This window comes from Meles meles, chromosome 6, assembly GCF_922984935.1.
Source record: "Meles meles chromosome 6, mMelMel3.1 paternal haplotype, whole genome shotgun sequence".
NCBI classification, from domain to species: Eukaryota; Metazoa; Chordata; class Mammalia; order Carnivora; family Mustelidae; genus Meles; species Meles meles.
The window spans coordinates 67,362,275-67,383,578 of NC_060071.1; the positions used below are offsets into that span (position 1 = coordinate 67,362,275).

Genomic DNA, 21,304 nt, shown 5'->3' on the forward strand with positions numbered 1-21,304 from the left:
CAGACTGTAATCTCCTCCACCTTTGTTTTCTCTGGACTTCAAAGAATTAGTTTCTCACCGTTGAGAGAGACCTCAAAAATCATGTAATGCAACCCCAGGATGCCTGCATAACCATTACAGAATCCCTTTCTAGCTGTCATCTTGCTCCTGTTTGGATACTGTTATTGACAGAAATTTTTGTGAGCTCCCAAGGCAGCCCAATTCATTTTCAACTAACTCCAATTTTCAGAAATCACTCTGATATGAATTCAGATATAAATGTTGAAACAAATCTATCTCCTTGCAACTTCCCACTTCTTCCCTCTGGGGGCAAGACAGCAGATCTAAACGTTTTCTCTACATGCTCCACATGACAGATCTTCTAACACTGGAAGAAGCTATCACATTCCTGTAAGTTTTCTCCCTTCTCCAGGCTAATCACTCGTTAGCCTCTATTCCTGTATCATAGTGTTTAATCATTTCATTGGCTGCCCTTCTCTGAACAAACTCCAGTTGACAGTGCCTGTCTAAAAGTATATCATCCCAGATAGAAACCAACATTTTAGCCATGGGATGGTTAAATGCTAAGAATAGAAGGATTATATCCTCTTGTTCAAAACATCCACTTGGGTGTTTCCATTAATACAACTAAGATCACACTAACTTATAAGATTTATACTTCTTAATATTTTTAATGCACTGCTATTCAACCATATTTTGCCTTCCTTATATCTGTAGCTGAAAACAAGGATGGCTAGAAACTCAAAGAGAAAGATGCCCCCTACAGGTGTTAGGAGGCACGTCTCTTATTAACTGTGTGACCTCAGGCGAACAATTTCAATTTCCCGTGCCCTGGTTTTCTCGTTCCTAAAATGGAGAGAACAATTCTTCTAAGTATCAAAGATATTACAAAGATAAATGAGTGGGTATAACCATTATTTTCTTGAGTTAAAAGAATTATGGAAAAACAGGCTGGCAGTTCCTCAAATGTTTAAACATATGATCCAGCAATTCCATTCATAAGTATGTACTCAAGAGAAATAAAAAAAAGTATCCACACAGACACTTGTACACATTATTCATAGCAACATTATTCATAACAGCCAGAATGTAGAAACAATTTAAATAGCCATCAGCTGATGAATGGGTCGACAAAATGTGGCATATCCATCCAATGGAATATTATTAAGCCATAACAATGAATGATACATGCCATGTGGAGGAATCTTGCATACATTATGCTAGGTAGAGTCAAACACAGAAGGCTGCACATTGCATGACTCCCATTTACATCAAATGCCCAGAATAGGCAAATCTAAAGAGACTGAAAGTACATTAATGGTTGCCAGGCTAAGGGAAGAACAGTCTGAGAACTGATTGGAAATGGGTATAAAGTTTCTTTGGGGAGTAATAAAAACGTGCTAAATGTGATTGCAGTAATGGCTGCACCACTCAGTGAGTGTACAAAAAGCTGTTGAATTTTATGCTTTAAATAGGTGAATCATAGGGTATGTGTTATACCTCAATAAAGTTATTCTTTTAAAAGAACTATAGAAATGTCATTAATTTAATTGCTGTTATGTCTCAGTGAATAACTGACAGCAACTCTAAAAATACTTCCCTGAGTTCTAAACCTCCCAGGTCATCGTTCCCATTGGAATCATATTTCTAATTCTGCTCAAAGACTGTGGCTACAGTGCACAATCTGGGAAAGCAGCAGGTGTAAACCAGGGACCAGGATACATAAGTGCCTGTAATCTAAGCATAAAGTGATTACCCATGAAAATCAAATATGGCCACAGGGAAATTTTCCCAGATGCACAAACTTCACTCAGCAGCTGCCATTATTTAGATTCTTATTTAACAACTCTAACCATCAGTTTGTTTTGAGTTTTTAAAAGTGAACAAGTACTCCAAATAAATATTGTAGCCTGGAGAATATTCATTAATTCGTTAAACAGATATTATCTAAGCACTCTGTCCCAGACCCTAGGAATATAAAGATGAATTGAATCCAACTCGAGCTCTAGAGTTGTTCTAAATGAGAGGTGAAAAAGAAAGATAGAGCTTTGCGCAGTGGCAGTATCGTAGCCAATGAGGTTTATCCGAGGCGCGATTATTGCTAATTGAAAAAGAAAGATAGGAAATGAGATTAGAACTTTAAAAAGGACTTTTTATTTCTGGCAACAGGGTAGACCAAATGACCTGAAAAACCTTTTCCAACCAAATGCAAGAAACGCAGAAACTCAGAATACAACAACTTACATAGCTAAGTTTTCAAGGAAAAAGGAACTCCTTAGAGGTCAAAATAGAAAATGAAATTAAAAACAGAAGAGTGAGGGTGCCTGGGTGTCTCAGTGGGATAAACCTCTGCCTTCGGCTCGGGTCATGATCTCAGAGTCCTGGGATCAAGCCCCACATCAGGCTCTCTGCTCAGCAGGGAGCCTGCCTACCGCTCCCCTCTGCCTGCCTTTCTGCCCACTTGTGATCTCTCTCTCAGTCAAATAAATAAATAAAATCTTTCCTAAAACAAAACAAAAACAAAAAACAGAAGAGTGGACACAGGACCTGCCATAATAGCCACACTGTGGATGGTGGGCATGCAGATATTGGTCTTGAAAACGTGAAGGGCCACACAGGACATGAGAAGTCTAGTAAGAGAGTCTTGAATCAAGCTAAGGAGGTGGGCCTTTACCTTGTAGGCACAGAGTTATAAGAGGATATAAAGTAGTAGCTGTCATTATACCCCAAGGAAGCTGGGGGAAAAAACGTAGGGAAGCAACATGATCAAATTTGTATTTTAGGGAAATTACTTTGGCAACAGTATGGCTAATAGATCTGAGGAAAGCAAATGTGGGGAAGAGAGAAAGGTTAAAAAACTATTAATAATAGCTATATTTATTGAGCCCTTATGTACCAGCACAGAGCTAAGAGCTTTATATATATTACCTCACTAAATTGTTTTAACAACTAACAAACATAGAAATTATTCCCCACTTTGATCAATAATAAAACTGAGACCCAGGTTAAATAACTTGCTCAAGTCACATAATCACCAAGTGGTTAGGTCAGATATACTAAGAGTCTGATGATTTCAATGGAAATTGAAAAGAGGGCTTTTGAAGGTAGAACTGAGAGTGCCTGCTGACCAGTTCGCCATAGGAAAGAGAGAAATGGAGGTGTTTAATTGCAATACGAGTAGTACTTACTATCTGTATATGTTATACAATATAACGTTATAAAAGAAATACTGGTTACCCAATAAGCTAAATACAAAATTCATATATGATACAGTAATTCCATTACTAGATACACATGCAGGAGAACTAAAAACAGGTATCAAACAAATACTTGTCCATGAATGCTCATAGCAGCTTTATTTACAATAGCCAAAATGTGGAAACCCAAATGTTTATCAACAGATCAAAGGAAAAACAAAATGCAGTATATTCGTACAATGAAATATTACTCAGCAATTAAAAGGAATGAAGTACTGCATGCGACAACATGGATGAACCTTAAAAACCTTATGCCAAGTGAAAGATGTCAACACTAAAGGACACATATTACAAGATTTCATCTATATAAAATATAAGATTAGGTGAATCCATAAAGACAGAAGGCAGATTAGTGGTTCTCTGGGGCTACAGGGATAATAGAACAGTGAATGACTGCTTAATAGACAGGGTGCTTCTTTATAGGGTGATGAAAATGTCCTGGGGCTAGATAGTGGTGACGGGTGCGCAGCATAGTAAATGTATTTAATAGCACTGAACTGTGTATTTTTAAAAGATTACAATGGTGGGGCACCTGGCTGGCTCAGTGGGTTAAAGCCTCTGCCTTCGGCTCAGGTCATGGTCCCAGGGTACTGGGATCGAGCCCCGCATCGGGCTCTCTGCTCAGTGGGGAGACTGCTTCCCTTCCTCTCTCTCTGCCTGCCTCTCTGCCTACTTGTGATCTCTGTCTGTCAAATAAATAAATAAAATCTTTAAAAAAAAAAAGATCACAATGGTAAATTTTATGCTATGTGTATTTTACCACACATTTTAAAAAGGGGGATTGACCTCTTGATAGAACATGGAGATATTTAAGATTTTTTTTTTTTTAATTTGACAGACAGAGATCACAAGTAGGCAGAGAGGCAGGTAGAGAGAGGGGAAGGGAAGCAGGCTCCCCACTGAGCAGAGAGCCCGATGCGGGGCTCGATCCCAGGACCCTGAGATCATGACCTGAGCCGAAGGCAGCGGCTTAACCCACTGAGCCACCCAGGCGCCCCAGAACATGGAGATATTTAAAGGGTAGAACTGTCAAGGATGAGGGAGAAAGGCAAGTCTGTCATTAAAAAAATAATAATTATATATGTTGTAAAACAACTGTATTGTGAAAGGGATACTGGCCTTAACAGAGTTCTACTATGGAGAGGATTTCCATTTATTGAACAAAATCACCATTCAGGGTTTTGATAATATAAGGGGCCACACAGAGTCAGGGTTACAGAAGGAGATAAAGAGCTAGTCCCTACCCTCAAAGGTTTTAGAATCAAGTAGAATAAGTAGGATTCACAGAGCTCAATAGTATACCAGTTAAAAATAACATAAAATAAAAATTTAAGAGCAGTGCAGTCAACATATGCTGTGACTGAAGGGGGAAAACAGGGAAGGCAGTTTTGAAATATGAAACTAAACATTAAGGGACAACCCAGTGCACTAACTCCAAGTGTAGGTTTTTAGGTAGAGCACCCTAGATTTTTATGGTAATGAAACCACTCTGTATGACACTACAGTGGTGGATACATGTCATTATATGTTTGCCCAAAACCATAGAATTTACAACATCAAGAGCGAACCCTAATGCCATTTATGGACTCTGGATGATATGATGTATCAATGTTGTTTCATCATTTGTAACAAATGTACCACTGTGGTTGGCAATGTTCATAATGGGGGAGACTATGCATGTGCAGCAGGGGAGGTGGTGCAGGAGAACTCTGTGCCTTCCACTTAATTTTTCTGGAAACTAAAATTGCTCCAAAAAACTAAAATCTATTAACAACAAAAAGGTGCAGGTTTTGGACTCATATTGCACATTGGCTCTACCATTTACTACCTGCGTGACATCATGCAGGTTATTTTTCCTCAATGTTCTCATCTGAAAAGTGGGGATAACAATAGAACCTATACCAAATCTTGTGAGGATTAAATGAGTTTATATTTAAAACACCTTGACTAGAAATTGCTTAATAAACATTAGCTATCATCATCACATCATTATCACTAACCCAAACGCTGAAGTGGGTGTCAATTTTGTTTAGGAATAAAATTCAGTATCCCAGGCCAGTAATTTTTCAAACTTTTTTGAATGTACAAATAAGATAAAAATTGGAAGTCCAATATTTACATGGAGTTGAAGCATGGCTGTAATTGAAGTGATTCCTGTATGGTCAATCACACTATTTGAGAATTCTGTCCTGGACATTACATAGCACTTACTTAGGAATTCATTCATTATTCAACATTTGGTGAACAGCTATGTACTAGTTGGGTTTATTTGTTTGCTTAAAGATTTTATTTTTACATAATCTCTACACCCAACGTGGGGCCTCCGACCCACAACCCTGAGATCACAAGTCACATGCTCTACCAACTGAGCCAGCCAGGCACCCCTATGTGTTAGTTTTTATGATGGATGGTGAGGGTTTGGAGAAGACAGAACTAGAACCTGTCCTTCAAGGAAGTTCCATATGTTCTAGTTGACAAGACACACAAGAATCTAACAATTTTTGAACAACTTCTTTGAGAAATAATTCACACACCATGTAATTCACCCATTTAAAGTATACAAATGGAGGTTTGTAGTGTATTCGCAAAGTTGTACAACCATTACCATCATCAATTCTAGAACAGTTTCAGCACCCCAAAAGAAACAAGTAGTCCATTCTCAACTGTAAAAAAAAAAAGAGGTTAAAAAAAAACCCTATGTAAAACTATTACAAAGTTTGTAAGTTTATGCATAATGTAGAACTGACCACTCCTTGTAATACGCGATCCCAGGAGATAAACAGGCATGCCAGCTTTTCTTTAAACAGTTGACCATTTTCTAACAGGTGGCATTTTATTTGACTGGTTTTCAGCAATCATAGCAAGCAAAACATACAAGCAGCTCACTGGAGGATGTCCACAGTGCATGTAGCCCAGAAAGTCAAAACATCAGAAATCCAAAAGGCTGAAGGGAGGAAAAAGCAGCTGATGAGGTCTAAGAGCCTAATAAAATTCTGTTTTCCACCCTTCCTTTCCTCTTAAAAGAAAGAGCACAGCAAAAACCTCCAACATTGTGTCCCTCAGCAGTGTGTGCTCGAGTGTTTGTACACACACACACACTCACGTGTATACTCACTTTTCTTACTCACTTGAACTAAATCTGTGATTTAGCGAAATTCTACTCCAACCAGTCCCCATTTCAAACTTGGCTGTTGTGAAGTTCAGACCAAAGGCAGACCAGGACAATGCCAGGAATCTGAAAATTTGCGGTATTGGTGAATGTCAGGTACATAAGGGTACTATTTTAGATTTCATTTCCTCCAGGACAGAAGCAAATTACTTAATTTCTTAGTGCTTGAGAACACTCACCCATGAAATTATCGAGATGATGTAAATAAAATACATAGTGAGTACTATTCTTTTTGGATGCCCCATATAGGTTATACTAATGTTAATTATGTGCATAATAGTCAGATTTTATATCTTGATATCTAACTCTATTTCAGCATATGCAATATTTAGCCACAACAGCAGATCAAGATACTTTTTTATCAGAGATAAAATGCAGCAGAAGCCTTCTCTGAATTACCAGAGAGATGAATAACCGCAATTTTCTCTTGAAGATGTGTGTGTTTAAATTAAGTCTTATTGTACTCATTTCCAAAAGAAGTGCTATATTTTAATCACTCTACCTTTCCTGTTTTGAATGTTTTAAAAGATCACTATGAATCCTTACCACAACTACTAAATTCTTCCCAGAGCTAAAGACTGCAAATATGCAATCTGCGAAAATGGGCAATTTGAGACTCTCTAACACAACCAGCTCGGGAACCTCGCACAAAGAACACTGTAACTATGGAAACACTTGGCAATGGAGTTACAACATAAATCAAAGAACCAGTTTCATTATCCAAGTACCAAGCATTTGAGATCAATTTATAGCAACTGTAAGCTATTAATAATTGTATTCTATTTAATTTGTCAAACATGATTTTCTCTCTCAATGAGATCTTTAGGAAATCCTGAAGTGTTTTCCTCAAGGAGGAGAAATGATAAATTAAATCCATTTAAGTGGTGCAGTACACCTGACTGGTGGTTTTGATCCATTTATGAAACAAACACTATGACATCAGGCTTATTTGGCGGGTGGCATAGGCTTTGTACTATTATACATATATATTATATATACAGACGGCCTGACTCCTCAACCAGGATGATAAATTCCTCAAGCACAAGAAACAAACAATTCATAAGACTCCACATCACCAGTACCTAGCAAAGGGCTCACAGTAAGTCCATAATGAGTGCTTTCCTGGCTAATCTAGCTCTTCCTTTCTGAGCACAAGAGACTTTGGAAGAAGATAAATCACAGCACATTAATGTGAACAGGACTTTATGATGGGGAAAGATGAGAATCAGTGACCCAAAAAGCCCTAAAGGACTAAGTTCATGAAAGTTATCTTTAGGAAGTACATAAGCTATACCCTTACAAACATTGTGGTTACATCCTTGCTAATTTTTTCCACAAACTTTCTTTTTCCTTTTTCCTTTTTCATTGTTGTTTGTTTGTTTGTTTGTTTTTGGAGAAAGGAAACTATAAGGCAGTTCTATCTCTTAATTTCCTTCTGCTCATAGGAGGTTTTGTTAGCTGACAGTTTTTGTTATGTTTTTCTTTAAAACTGTGCTACCTGACCCTCTACTCCCCTCTCTTCCTGTTTCTCTTAGGTGAAAAGAGGAGGGGGAGAGTACAAAAAGGGCACATACAGAAAGAATTTTAAGATAAAGCTCAGGCCTAACATCATATATGCAACATCAACAGAGAGTCTCCCTGTGTGACACAGGGTTGGCAGAGAAGCTGACCTTGAAATATACATATATTTTTTCAAATCGCTCTTCTGATTGATTTGGGTTTAATGTTCCCAACTTTTAATTTAAAACACAGGGGGTGGGGCGCCTGGGTGGCTCAGTCAGTTAAGCGTCGTCTTTGGTTTAGATCATGATCCCAGCGTCCTGGGATTGAGGCCCGCATCAGGCTCCCTCCTCAGTAGGAAGCCTGCTTCTCCCTCCCTCACTCCCCCTGCTTGTAGTCCCTCTCTCACTGTCTGTCAAATAAATAAAATCTTTGAAAAAAATAAAAATAAAACACTGGGAGAACTGGGGTGCCTGGGTGATGCAGTCGGTTAAGCATCTGACTCTTGGTTTTGGCTAGGTCATGATCTCAGGGTCACGAGACTGAGTCCCATGTTGTACTCTGTGCTCAGGAGAGAATCTCCTTGGGAATCTCTCTCCTTCTGCCCCTCCCCACCTCTAAAAATAAACAAACAAATCTTAAAAAAAAAAAAAAGCAAGAGGAACTAAATATTTCATGTTTTTCTCTCATCAAACAATAATTTGTAGGTCTTGTTTGGTCTGCAGTCTCTTTTGGGAATCTAGTCCTTGACTGAAAGGGTCTCTTTCCTCTCTTGTGTCGGTCTGTCCTTCAGATTCTACTTTTACAGTATAATACCAGTCAACCTTAATCCTTTCTGTTCTAGCTGAGAAGCCTTTATTAATTCTCACCTGAATTACTGTATTTGCCTCCAAAATGGTCTCGCAGCTCCTGGTATTCCCCTGTAACTCATTCCATATGGTACCTAATAGATTAATATTGCTAAAATATAGTTCTGGGGATGCCTGGAAAGCAAAGTTGGTTAACTGACCAACAAGGTTTCTGCTCAGATAGTGATCTCAGGGTCTTGAGATGGAGCCCAGCGTCCAGGCTGTGCTCAGTGAGGAGTCTGCTTGAGACCCCCTCTCTCTCTCTCTCTCTCCCCCTTTACCCCTCACCCCCAATTGCTCTCTCTCTCTCAAATAAATAAATCTTTAAGAAAATAAAAAAATAAAAATAAAATATAGTTCTGATCCTTTGTGGAGTTTGAATATTTCTTAGGCACACATTCTCCAGCCAGATGCTATGTTAGACCCTAAAGATTCAAAGAAAAAGACACATAGGTTTTTGACTTCATGAAGCTTTCATTCTAATGATAGAATTCCTTGTCCAGAATCCATCCATGGTTCCCCAGTGTCGATGGAATTCAGCCTCATTTCTTTACTCTATACCCATTAGAGGACATAAGCTAAGTGACCCTCTATGGATTAAGCTCCTTATGTTCTTTTGCCCTCTGTTCTGATGAAATGAATTTTGCACACCATGAATTTTGCTACATCCATGTTCCTATGTATTCTGACCTCTGTACCTAGAATCCTCTCTTCAGTGCCATCTCATCCTCCAGAAATTCAACCTGTATTTCACAGCAAGTCTCAAGTGAAATCTCGTTCATAAACCCTTTTAAGACCCCATATTCTAATGTTATGTCTCCCTAAGCTGTTCTTCAAGAACTTTTATTTTGCATTGTATTATAGTCATTGTGTATTTGTTCTAGCCCCTGTCTTGCTCCATTTTATTATATACTGGAATTAGCAGAGAAACATATAAATTAGGTAGGGAGTACAGAGCCTAGCCCTTGCTTTCAAGGATATACACATTTTCTAAACCCTCTTTCCTTCCCTTTTCAGGCAGAAAAGCTCCATCTGATTAGGCATGGGGGAGATGGGAGGGAGAGATAAAGGTAAAGATAAATGACTGATGAGTTCTGCTCCTGAAAAGAGTCATTTAATCTGAAAGGTGAACATGAATAAAGGTTAGTCAGGTGGAGAAGTGTAGGAATGACTGAATCTGTTAGCTTATGTAAAAGTGCAGAAGGGAAGAAGCATCATGATGATAAGATATTACAACCACGCTAATATCTTAAGGGAGCTATCTTAACAGAGCAATATAGTCTAGCCCCACTGAAAAAAATAACTACAAAAATCTTCAACAATATATATCACAGTAGCTGTATTATGAGGCAAGTGGATCATCTCACAAGGATCCTCCTTTCTCATAGATCACAGCTCCACATCCCATTCCCTATCTCCAGAAAAACGGACTCTGGAACAGCCTTGGGTTTACCATGAACCCAGGGATGTATGGTGACTCACACCAGGCCAATCAGATCTCCCCTCCTGTGGATCTGGAATAGGAACCATGAGAAGAGCCAAGGCAATGTCTCCATGAAGCTGGAATTGTAACATGTAAACTTAGGTGCAATTGGGTAGTCATTTTTCTACCAAGTAGACAGTGGTACAGAGAAATCAGGTCTGTACATAGATAAGGAAGCAGCAGATATGCTCGCAAAAGCAGAGGGAGAGGGACCACAAGCATCCCTTAGGTCTATGCTGGCTTCCTGTTTGTTCCCAAGTTCTCTTATCTGAGGCCCAACTATGCTCTTGTTCTTGGGTCTGCCAACGGCTATACTCTTTTTCCTTAAAAAAGAGAGAGGGAGAGATTTTATTTATTTATCTGAGAGAGAGTGTGTGTGCGCAAGCAGGTGGAGGGGCAGAGGGAGACGGAAAAGCAGATTCTCCACTGAGCAGGGACCCTGATGTGGGGTTTGAGCTCAGGACCCTCAGATCATGACCTGAGCTGAAGGCAGATGGTTAATGGACTGAGCCACCCAGGCATCCCTGTCAAAAACTATACTCTTAAAATAAGCCCCTCTTTCTGCTAAGGCTAGAAGTTTCCTTCAGACGCCTGTGCAGCCAGCTAGTTCTACCTAAGACATAAACATTTTACTGAACCACAAAATTTCCACTTACCAGTGTATTGAAAATCTTCCAGTGTTTTTCAAGCTCCTACCATGCAGAAACTTATCCACCATCAGTGTACAGGAACCTAAGTCTTATTTTCCATTTTATTTAACATTTTCTTTTGACCATGGCATACATTATTTTAGACTACACAAATTTAAAAGTTTTAGGTCTATAAGATAAATCTAAAACCTAAGATTCCTGTTTCATTTCACAGCTAATAGTCACTCTGTGAGTTGCTAATATATGTACATCAATATTCTAAAAGACATCTTGGAAGATGAAGAGGCAATGAGTTTAGAGATGGCATCTTTCTGGTCTTTAACCAGACCAAGTTCAACTACCAAATTTCGGGTGGGCTGAAAAACTGTTCTAGGACAATTCATTGAGGGACACATTGAAATGACCTCTTTAGAAAGTATAAGTGCAATTATTATACCCCTGGATTTAACATTGCTATGATTCAGTGGTTCACTATGCATCATTCACTGGACCCCTAGGGAGCCAGCCAACACAGAGCTCCATCCAACAAAATATAGTCTAGAAACAGAGTGTTTCCCAAAATTACCCAATCATAAAGCTCACCTGGAGCACTTGTAAACACAGATTCCAAAAGGCCACCTCAGACCAACTGAATCAGAATCTCTGATAGACCTAAGTCTCTGCATGTCTAACAAGCATTCCCAGAGGACTCACAGTTTCCCAGACTGTTTTTGCATACCTTAAGAATGACCCCTTGAGCTTCACACTGCAGAGGAAACACCAGTCAGATGTTGCTGAGCTAGGCTTTGATTCACCTGTACCTCATCTTTCTGCCTTGCATTTTCTGACCTTCATTAAGTTCTCTTGTTCCTCTGCAAATGCACCCCCCTGCAACAAGGCTCTGAAGCTTTCCCAGAGTTCAGCTACCTTGTTCTTCCTGCCATAGCTGCCTGGAAACCCAGGAATAGAGGAACTGCCCCTATATCTTGTTCCCCTTCTTGCCTTAGCCCCTCCAACTGTATGCTTGCTGCACTCAAACACAACACTAGCAGGTTTCATCTGGTCCCACCTCAATCCAAAACAGACTCCATAAAGGCAGACCTACACGCCCTCCACAAATGTGAGAGTAAATGATGTTCGTCATTCTAATTCAAGTTGACCTATTTGATCACATATGGATCCCTTTGCCTATATGTTTAAAAATATCAAACCAAATTCCCCAGTGTATAACTGAAGAATCGATCCAGTAAGATGTTTCTTAGAAATAAATTTTGTAGAAGAAAATTTTCAAGAGACAATTCTTGGCCAACCAATTTCATAAACCACAAATGCATGCTTAAGGTCACCAGCATGAATTCCAGCTGTCACATAGGTCCACCACTCACTGGGAAATGGCAGAAGCGAGAAAAAAGGCAGTAAGAAGGAGGGATGAGAGGGAATGACACTCACTATGGCTTGTGCTTAGGATGCTTCAGACAACAAACTACGGGGTCTGCTTTGGAAAGTAGGAAAAGCATGGTAGTAAATCAAAAGGCAGGGAGAGGCTGTCAAAAGGGAGTTATTCATAGATTTACCACACTAGCGAATCAAATGATGTGATGATGTAACACCATAATGCTACCATTTTAGTTTATGGGACACAGGATTTTTTCTCTCTCCACAAAAGCTAGTGAGAGAATTAGAAGCCTGATAAAACCACCATGTTCTCCATAGTAAATAAACTGATACTTCTAATGGTAAAATTCACTTTGCTCGTTGGTGGGGGGTGGGGAGGGATGAGTGAGGCTACCGTAAAGCTAACAGGAGAAAAGCAAAAGCTGTCCCCACGTGGTAGGAACCACAGACTTAGTGAAAAATTCTATGGTGTCAATTTCCTGCAAACCTGCTTTCTAGGGGAGACTTTGAGCAAGCAGTCTGGGCCCTAAGATTTACCCTCAGTCAGATTTGAAACCCTAGAATACCATGGCTGTGAAAGTGTCCAAGCTAGACAGACAAGAAGCAGGGCACCCATCAGCCTGACACGTGTACTAACCTTGGAAGAAGGTTCCACAGGAGTGGGCTACAGGGAAGCTCTCTGGGGGCAAGCAAGGTAGCCCAGGGGAGGCTCTGTCTTGAATATGGTGTAGAGAGAGAACAGATGAGTGTATACAGACAAATACACAAACAGTAACAGTCTATCCACGTCCTGGAGATTCAGACTGGTAACTTGTCTGATGTGTACAAATTCCTTCTGTGGGCAGAAGGACTGCAACTGGGTGCCCAGATGGATACATGGACAAATTATGTTTACCCAACTTCAGAGAAACCATGCCAAAATATTCCTCCCAAACCACTAATTTCAATTTGTTCTTGTTTGCCTCCAACAACAGCCTAACAAACTGTTTTATACATGCATTTGACTTTTGAAATATTTGCAACCATGACAAACTCAGTGAGTCCCTGTGCTCCCGAAGCTACAGAATGGCCTTTGAATGACACGTGTACTGCATTCCAATGTAAAATGTCATCTTCTTAAAGTACAGGAGAAAGGACCTGCAGCAGCACAGACCTGATCTGACCCTCTCGTAGATGCATCAGCAGGAGTCAGATGCCTAAAGCGGCCAAAAAGGAAACGCCACACTCCCAAAAGTTCAGAGTGACAAACAAAATAGAAAGACCAAACTTCAATGCCTATGTGCCTCTTCCTGCTCACTTAACTCTTCACTCAACAGAAAGCAAAAGGAGATGCTAGTAGAAAAGCAATCTAGGAGCTAGTTTCTGCCAGAGCTGTGGGTCTCCCTTCACCCACAGAGTTGGACAACTATGAGCCCCAACCACAACTGTACCATTTCCTCACCAACAGTCATATGACACTCCTGGTGCCTCTTAAAGAGACCCTATCACAACCTAACTTAAAGGAAACTGTACTCCACACCTTGGAGATGAGGTTTTTCATATTTATTTAATTCCTTTAAACATTCCATACTAGAATAGACCTGTGTATCAGGCATACTTAGAGTGACATTCCCCCACCCCCACAAAATCTACAAACTTTATTTAAAAATTATTATTTTTGTGTGTTAACTATATTCAAATTATTTTTACAAAAATTTAATTAACTTTTATGTTTCTCAAATCAGCTATTTGCTATTTATAGTAAAGGGGTGTGCTGTACAGACAAAGAGCAGTGAACTGTTTCCCACCTTTCTGATGTCTTTATCCAAGCAGAACACAACAGTAGTCAGATATCAAAACCATGACATTATCCTTCAGGTTCCCAGATTAAGAGCAATGTCATCAGAACTGTTTATGCTGGTTGTTATATGGCTTCTGCATGGAAGCCTAGCACCCCCACATAGAAACACCTCCCTCACACCAATATGTTGTAGTTCTAGTAAATTCTGGCAAGTTCACAGCCATTTTAAAATCAAAAGAGCTTGGAAAAGAGTGGGGTCATGTCCAGTAAAAATAAATAGCCATAATCCCCCCGCCATGTCAGTGTTTCTCAAACTCTAAAAGTATACAAATCACTGGGTTATCTTGTTAAAATACGGATTCTGATTCAGTAGTTCTGGGATAAGGCCCGAGTTTATGGGGTGTGACAAGCTCCCACATGATCAGTACTGCTGATCCAGGGACTGCATTGTGAGTATGGAACCAAGGCCTTCTACAGGACCTCCCTTTGGAGGTCAAAGTAATTTCTCTGTCACATGATTATGGAAAAAGACACTGTTAAAAGAAAGTGCAGGCCTCAGTCTAGAGAATGGGGGAAAGAAGCAACATTGGGAATCTTGGACCCTATTCTGACTCATATGCATCATTCTACTCTCTTTTCCTCAAAATTAGCTTGATATGCTGACTCCCTTAGGAGAGACAGATATTGTTTGTTGCCAAAGCTTACCAGTATCCAGGATAATTATCTTTGGTTGTCCGTGTACAACTCCAGGGGCTGGTTTCGGGCTTGCCAGGGAGGCACTCATCAGACTATCTCTGGCACTGAAAGCCCAACTAAACAACCCTGATTACTCCATGAAGAATCACAAAGACTTCCACAACCTCTAAAAAGATAATCTGGTGTGAGTTCAACCAAACTGTTCTGAGTAAGCAATTTTTGCTGACTTTGCCTCTTGGTGATTTAGAGTATTTAACTAACACTCTGAAGAAAACCCTGAACTCTGAGTCTAGCCACAGCAGGAACATGACATGAGAGCATATGCCAAAGTTTTTCATCTTAAAAGAAGGAGGACATAGGGGATGCCTGGGTGGTTCAGTGGGTTAAGCCTCTGCCTTTGGCTCAGGTCATGATCCCAGGGTCCTGGGATCGAGCCCTGCACTGGGCTCTCTGCTCAGTGGGAAGCCTGTTTCCCCCTCCCTTTCTGCTGTCTCTCTGTCTACTTGTGATCTCTCTGTCAAATAAATAAATAAAATCTTAAAAAAAAAAAGGATGGGGGACAAATGGGGGAAAGTTTGAATTATACTCACTAGAGCTGAAATCCAGTCACCCTGATTATATTTGATGCCTCCTTACTCACAATTTTGCATTCCAAACATCCAAACTGTCACCTAGTAGAAAATGGAATTCATAGTTCTAGAAATAATTAGAGTGTATCAAAGCGTTCATGCATGCATTCAAGTCACTAATAATAAAATACACACTCTATGAATACAATATTCTCCTGGCACAACATTTAAAAATACAGGCTCTTGACCAGTTGCTCCTCTGAACGAAAAACCACTCCTACATTATTAATCTTAGTGACCTCACTCCGCAACCAAGATCTCTTGTAACAAAACAAAGTGAAAACCATGTTAACAAGACACCATGTGAGAAAGTGATATCTCCCAAGGCAGATGTGAGCCACAGGCAGCTTGACTTCTGAGCTGAAGATACTACCTGACAAAGAAGTTGCTATAAGAAAAGAATCCTGTGTTTTCTGGACTCTTTATATGGTTGTTAGTCTAGAGGGTCTAGACCAGAGAACTAGCTCCTGCTGCTATAAATAAGTAGCCCCTTGGGGTTTGTGATGCCATCTGGAGAAATCAGCTTTGGGGCTGGGCAGCTACTTACATAATTCTGTGGGGCTTTCCCCACCAGGAAAAGGAGCACCGAGAAAGCTTGTGGATAGCAGTCAATGTATGAAATCAAATCAAATAAAATAAAAATATTAGAAGATATACATGTTTCTCCCAAAATGCATGCGTAATGAAGTATCTTAATGTGAAACAACACCTAACACCATAACCTCATTAACTAACCTACTTACTATATATTTCTTGTTGCTAATTTCCTTGGGTGCCTCTGGATTCCAGGTGTCTTACAGATGATTCTGAAACTCTTGTGAAAGTGGAAATAGACCAATAGTGAGAACTGGTTGCCTGCTTCTTTTAGAACTTCACTAGAAAGAATGGAAATGAATGTATTTTTTCCCAGGTAAGGATGAACAAATATAAGGTGGCGAATACTATTCATTCAGAAACAGAGAGATTCCAGGTCCTGGGCAACTTATAAAATATTTTGCAAATTACTATTAGTTCCACCTTTATTCTCTAAGGATGTAGCCTATCACTAAAGGAAAGGGCATTGTGACATTGTTTCCTCCAAGAATGATAGCTGGACCAATTGCATCAGAATCACTTGGCTGCCTTTTAAATCTACAGATTCCTGGGTCCCACATAAAGTATGAATCACAGGTTGGCAGTGGGTACAGAAATATCTCTTTGCACCATTATCCTTAATGATTCTGAGTTCTCTGAAGTCTAGAGAATCCTGGGTTAAGGTCTGCAGGGCTGAAAAGCTTTGCATTACTGACTGGTAGAAAAGTCGCAGTAATTGATTTTTACAGTGACTGCCATGTCACATCCAATGGCAGGAGCATTCTGCTTGGCACCATTATGCATTTTTTGCAGGTACCTTTAACCTCTTGGACACACCTACTACCCTGGACCACAAGATCTAAATATGAACGAGATGGAGATGGTCATTTACCAACATGTGAAGTCTTGAAAAAATACTCCAATTAGGAGATGAAAGAAACATACAGTGCATTGCAAGAAACAAAAATGGATCAGCTGAAAAGGTAAGAAGTATGCCCAGATACTTCAGTGTGAGAAAAATGTAGTTGAATCCAGTTAGCATTAGGTGAGTTCCAAACAAAGGAAGAAAAAGTTCAGAGAAGGGAGTGGTCAGGAGTGTTACCACTGAAGTCAAATAAAAGGAGGAATAAGAGTTTTGGAATGAAGGAGAGCCCCAATCTATAAGAATGTTATTCCTGGTAAGAGATCTGGCAAATCAACGGGAAGAAGAGTTAAACCGAGAGGGCCATGGAGAAATCAATGTAAAGAAACAGACCTCCTAAATAGAGTACTCTTTGATAGGGAAATGAAACAAAGAAACTGACCTAGCTTGTAGGGGGAGTTTTGTTGTTTTGTTTTGTGTTTTGCTTATTTGTTTGAAGATGAGAGTCTTTTCAGCAACTCCCAAACAGACTTCCATTCTGTACTGCAGACAAGAGTATTTCAAAGGTAACTTTGTGAGAGTTCAAAAGGTTTTCCAGGCCACTGCCTACCCACCTATCAAGTGGCTGGCAAGAGCTGGACTTAAGGGAGCTCACTGACTCACTTGGGGATCACTTAGACAACCAATGGGACAAAGAAAGTGCCTGTGCCCAAAGCTCTACTGTGTGTGCCTGTAAGAGTAAACAAATCACTAAAGCTCACCAGTCACAAACTTTAGATCCAACCCTTAGAAACCTAAAAGGAACGAAGAAGGGAAAGGGATAAAAGAAGATGACAACTTCAGAGCAAAAGTTCTGCCTACTGTCAGTCACACCCTGGGATACTGGGAGAGGGAACGGAAGACAATCCCCAAAGATTTGGTTGGGAAATTTTCCTTCTGTTGTTCAAAGAAAGAGAGACTAGGACAAGAAGACACCTATGGTCAATCAGGAAGAAAAACCTCTTTTTCTTTGATACATTTGATGCATTGTTCTCATGCCATTTGCCCTAATCTAACTATATCCTTGGGAACATAGCCAGACAGGGTGTCCACTTGACTCATCAGCTACAACAGTGTTAGCCTCCAGGACCTTAGGGCAGTATAGAATGAGATCTGTCAGAGTCAAAGGTTCTCCAGAAAGAGAGAATATAGGAATTAAGTATTAACAAGATGATCATAAGATACAGGATTTTTAGCCTGCAAAAGGGGGAAAATCCTTCTATTCAAATTGTGAAGTTTTATGGAATAGTTCCAATTAGACATATTCTGTACAATATAGTCTTTGTTCCTGTACCTCCCCTCACAACATGCATTTTCAAACTTTTCAGTATTCAAGTTATCACTCCACTGAGACAAAGATAGATGGATAGATCTAACAGCTTTATTTAGATGTAACTCACCTGCCACATAATTCGCACACTGAAAGCATGTAATTCAGTGGTCTTTAGGATATAGTCACAGAATTGTGCAACATTTGGTACAATCCATTTTAGGACACTTTTATCATCCCCAAAAGAAGACCTACACCCATTAGCAGTCACTCCCCATTTCCCCAAATCCTCACTCCCTCAGCCCTAGGCAACCATTAATCTACTTTCTATCTCCATGGATTTGCCTATCTTGGACATTTCATACAAACAGAATCAAACAGTATGTGGTCTTTTGTGACTGGTTTATCTCAATTAGCATAATGTTTTCAAGGCTCATCCATGTTGCAGCATATATTCCTTCTTATTGCCAAATAATAGTCCATTGTATGGATATATCACATTTTATTCACCCATTTCTCAGTTGATGGACATTTGGGTTTTTCTGCCTTTTGGCTGTTATGAATAATGCTGCTGAAATTTTCATATTAGTACCATATGCAGTAGTCTGAAGATGATCACTCAAATTATTTCAAAAGTCTGGAAACAAAATTTCTTAAAAATAAATGTGCTAGTTGTAAAAAACTGTCACAGTTAGATTTAAATGTCTGCAAAAAAAATGCAGATTTGGTAACGTGTTTTGTCTTTTCTTACTGAGTTGAGGATTTAAAGATTTGTGGGTCTTTCCACTCTTTATTTGTTGCCTATCATTCTTTCTCTCCTGGCTATTCTGCTTAGCTCTAGCAATTCTCAGTTTTGCCTTTCAAAAAATGGAACTACTTTTAACATTCATTAGCTTTAACAAGAAAACATCATAATTACCACTCATTAGAACTAAATGGATGGTGAATATTTACCACACAATTCCTTCTCATTAAGCACATTACTGTGTTTGAAAAGCTATGGTTAAATTCAGTTTCACAGAAAAATAAAGTTAAATGTTTCCCTAAAAAAGATAATAAACTTGCAAAAATGTTTTTCAGTAAGGAGCAATACAACTAAGTACTAAGGCTGATTTTTCTCCCTATTTTTTTTTCAAGGTTATCACAGAGCTGAGGAGAAACTAGTATTTATAAGCAGACATTAAAAGACATTAAGCGTTTGATTTTAAAGCAAAAATATAAATCCATATATGGACAACATGAAGCAGAGAACGCACAAGAAGGTCAGAGGTAGAAAAGTAAAGGGAAAGGCAAAGTTAAGTCAAGATATGGAACAAGCTTATTTTATACACATTCACTGCAGAAATCTTTGAATTTCCACATATAACCAAGTAGAGGGCTGTGACCCAATTTACACATATGCCTCATAACCTGCATTTGAAGCTCCCAAGGGAGCTTCAATTTCACATTTTCACAGAAGCTTATTAAGATCCCATTTGCTAAATGTCTATCATCAGATGTTAATAGAAGAGTTTTATTGTTAGAACGTAAGTCAGAGACTTACTTTCATTACCTGAGTTCTATCTATAAAGCTCTATGCATCTCATCACAGGCTCTTCTTTCACTGAGATATAACACAGGACCAGAAATTTCACCCCTTCAAAATACACACTTCGGTAGTTCACAGCACATTCACAGAGCTAGTTTTCATTTTTTTTTTTAAAGATTTATTTATTTATTTGACAGACAGAGATCACAAGTAGGCAGAGAGGCAGGCAGAGAGAGAGGAGGAAGCAGGCTCCCCACTGAGCAGAGAGCCAGATGCGGGGCTGGATCCCAGGACCCTGGGATCATGACCTGAGCCGAAGGCAGCGGCTTAATCCACTGAGCCACCCAGGTGCCCCTAGTTTTCATTTTTGAGAACAGTTTTGTAACTAGCTATTCACTTCCCTGCCCCTTACCCTTTTTCCTTTGGTTTGTATGGAGAGGTGCTATAGCACATCCGTGAAGAGTGCCGATTCTGGAGCGAGGCTGCATGGACTTAAATATCATTTCACCCTCCAGACAGCTATGCATCCTGAACCTCTCTGAGCTTTCATTTTCTCAGAAGTAAAATAAGTATTATGTAAAGTGTCAACATATGTAACATGTTTAGAAGCTACTCTGACACTCAGCAATGAATACTACTTTAATAAACCAAATTCTTATGTATAGAAAGGAGCAACAAAACCAAGTATGTGCCAAAGAAAGTAAGAAAGAAAGAAAAAAATAAATGAACTTCCTTTCCTTCTAAGGATGGAGTCCAAACCCCAATAGGCCAATCCTGCCACCTCTCTAGCCTTGTCTCCACTTCTTCCTGAGACGGACACTACACATAACAACCCAGCCCTGCTTGTGTCTGCTTGTATGCACTGACTGCACTCTTGGCTTCCACCCCTTTGCTTGAGAATGCCTCCTATCACAAGTCCATGACCCAGCTAACCCATTCTGATCGTTAAAATCACGGGTTCTGTGGTTACCTCCTCCAGGAAGTCTTAACAGAGAGGAGTCCCACTTCTCATTCATCCCTTCTACCACCAAGCACCATACTGCACAATTAGTTAAAATTCCTTCTTTCTGGGTTCCCACTATATGGGGTATCTTCTCTATCTTCTCACTTACTGCCTCCAACTACACTTATGCTTTGAGGAGTCTGTGTTCTCCCCTGAACTAGGAGAGCTTTTTTTAAAATTTTGGTTTGCTGAGGTATAACTGACATATAACATTGTAAGATATTTATAAAAAGTACATTGTGGTGATTTTATATGCATATACATGGTGAAAATATCCCCCCATCTAGTTAATTAACACATCCATCATCTCCTTTTTTTTTTTTTTTTTGTGAGGAAATTTAAGTCCAATTCTCCTATTAAATTTCAATTATACAATAGAATGTTATCAACTATAGCCACCATCTTTTACATGAGATCCTCCGACCTGATTCATCTTATAGCTGGAAGATTCATCTTATACCTTTTTATCACCCTCTATTTATTTTTAAGATTTTATGTATCTAAAAGAGAGTGAGCAAGAACACAAGCGGGAACGGGAGGGGCAGAGAGAGAGAGAGAGAAGCAGGCTCCCCACTGAGCAGGGTTCAATCCCAGGATCCTGGGATCATGACCTCAGCAGAAGGCAGATGCTTAACCGACTGAG

At 39.6% G+C, this 21,304-nt stretch overlaps 1 protein-coding gene and 1 non-coding gene across 5 annotated transcripts in view; one reads left to right on the top strand and one right to left on the bottom strand.

Moving 5' to 3' along the window:
- The window catches only part of FRMD5 (FERM domain containing 5), a 320,051-nt gene that overhangs the window by 203,964 nt on the left and 94,783 nt on the right, over nucleotides 1-21,304 (bottom strand). The gene's annotated exons all lie outside the window — the stretch shown is intronic.
- On the top strand, nucleotides 2,045-2,187 carry LOC123945255. The gene has a single exon (XR_006819136.1). It is a non-coding gene; the product is annotated as a U4 spliceosomal RNA (small nuclear RNA).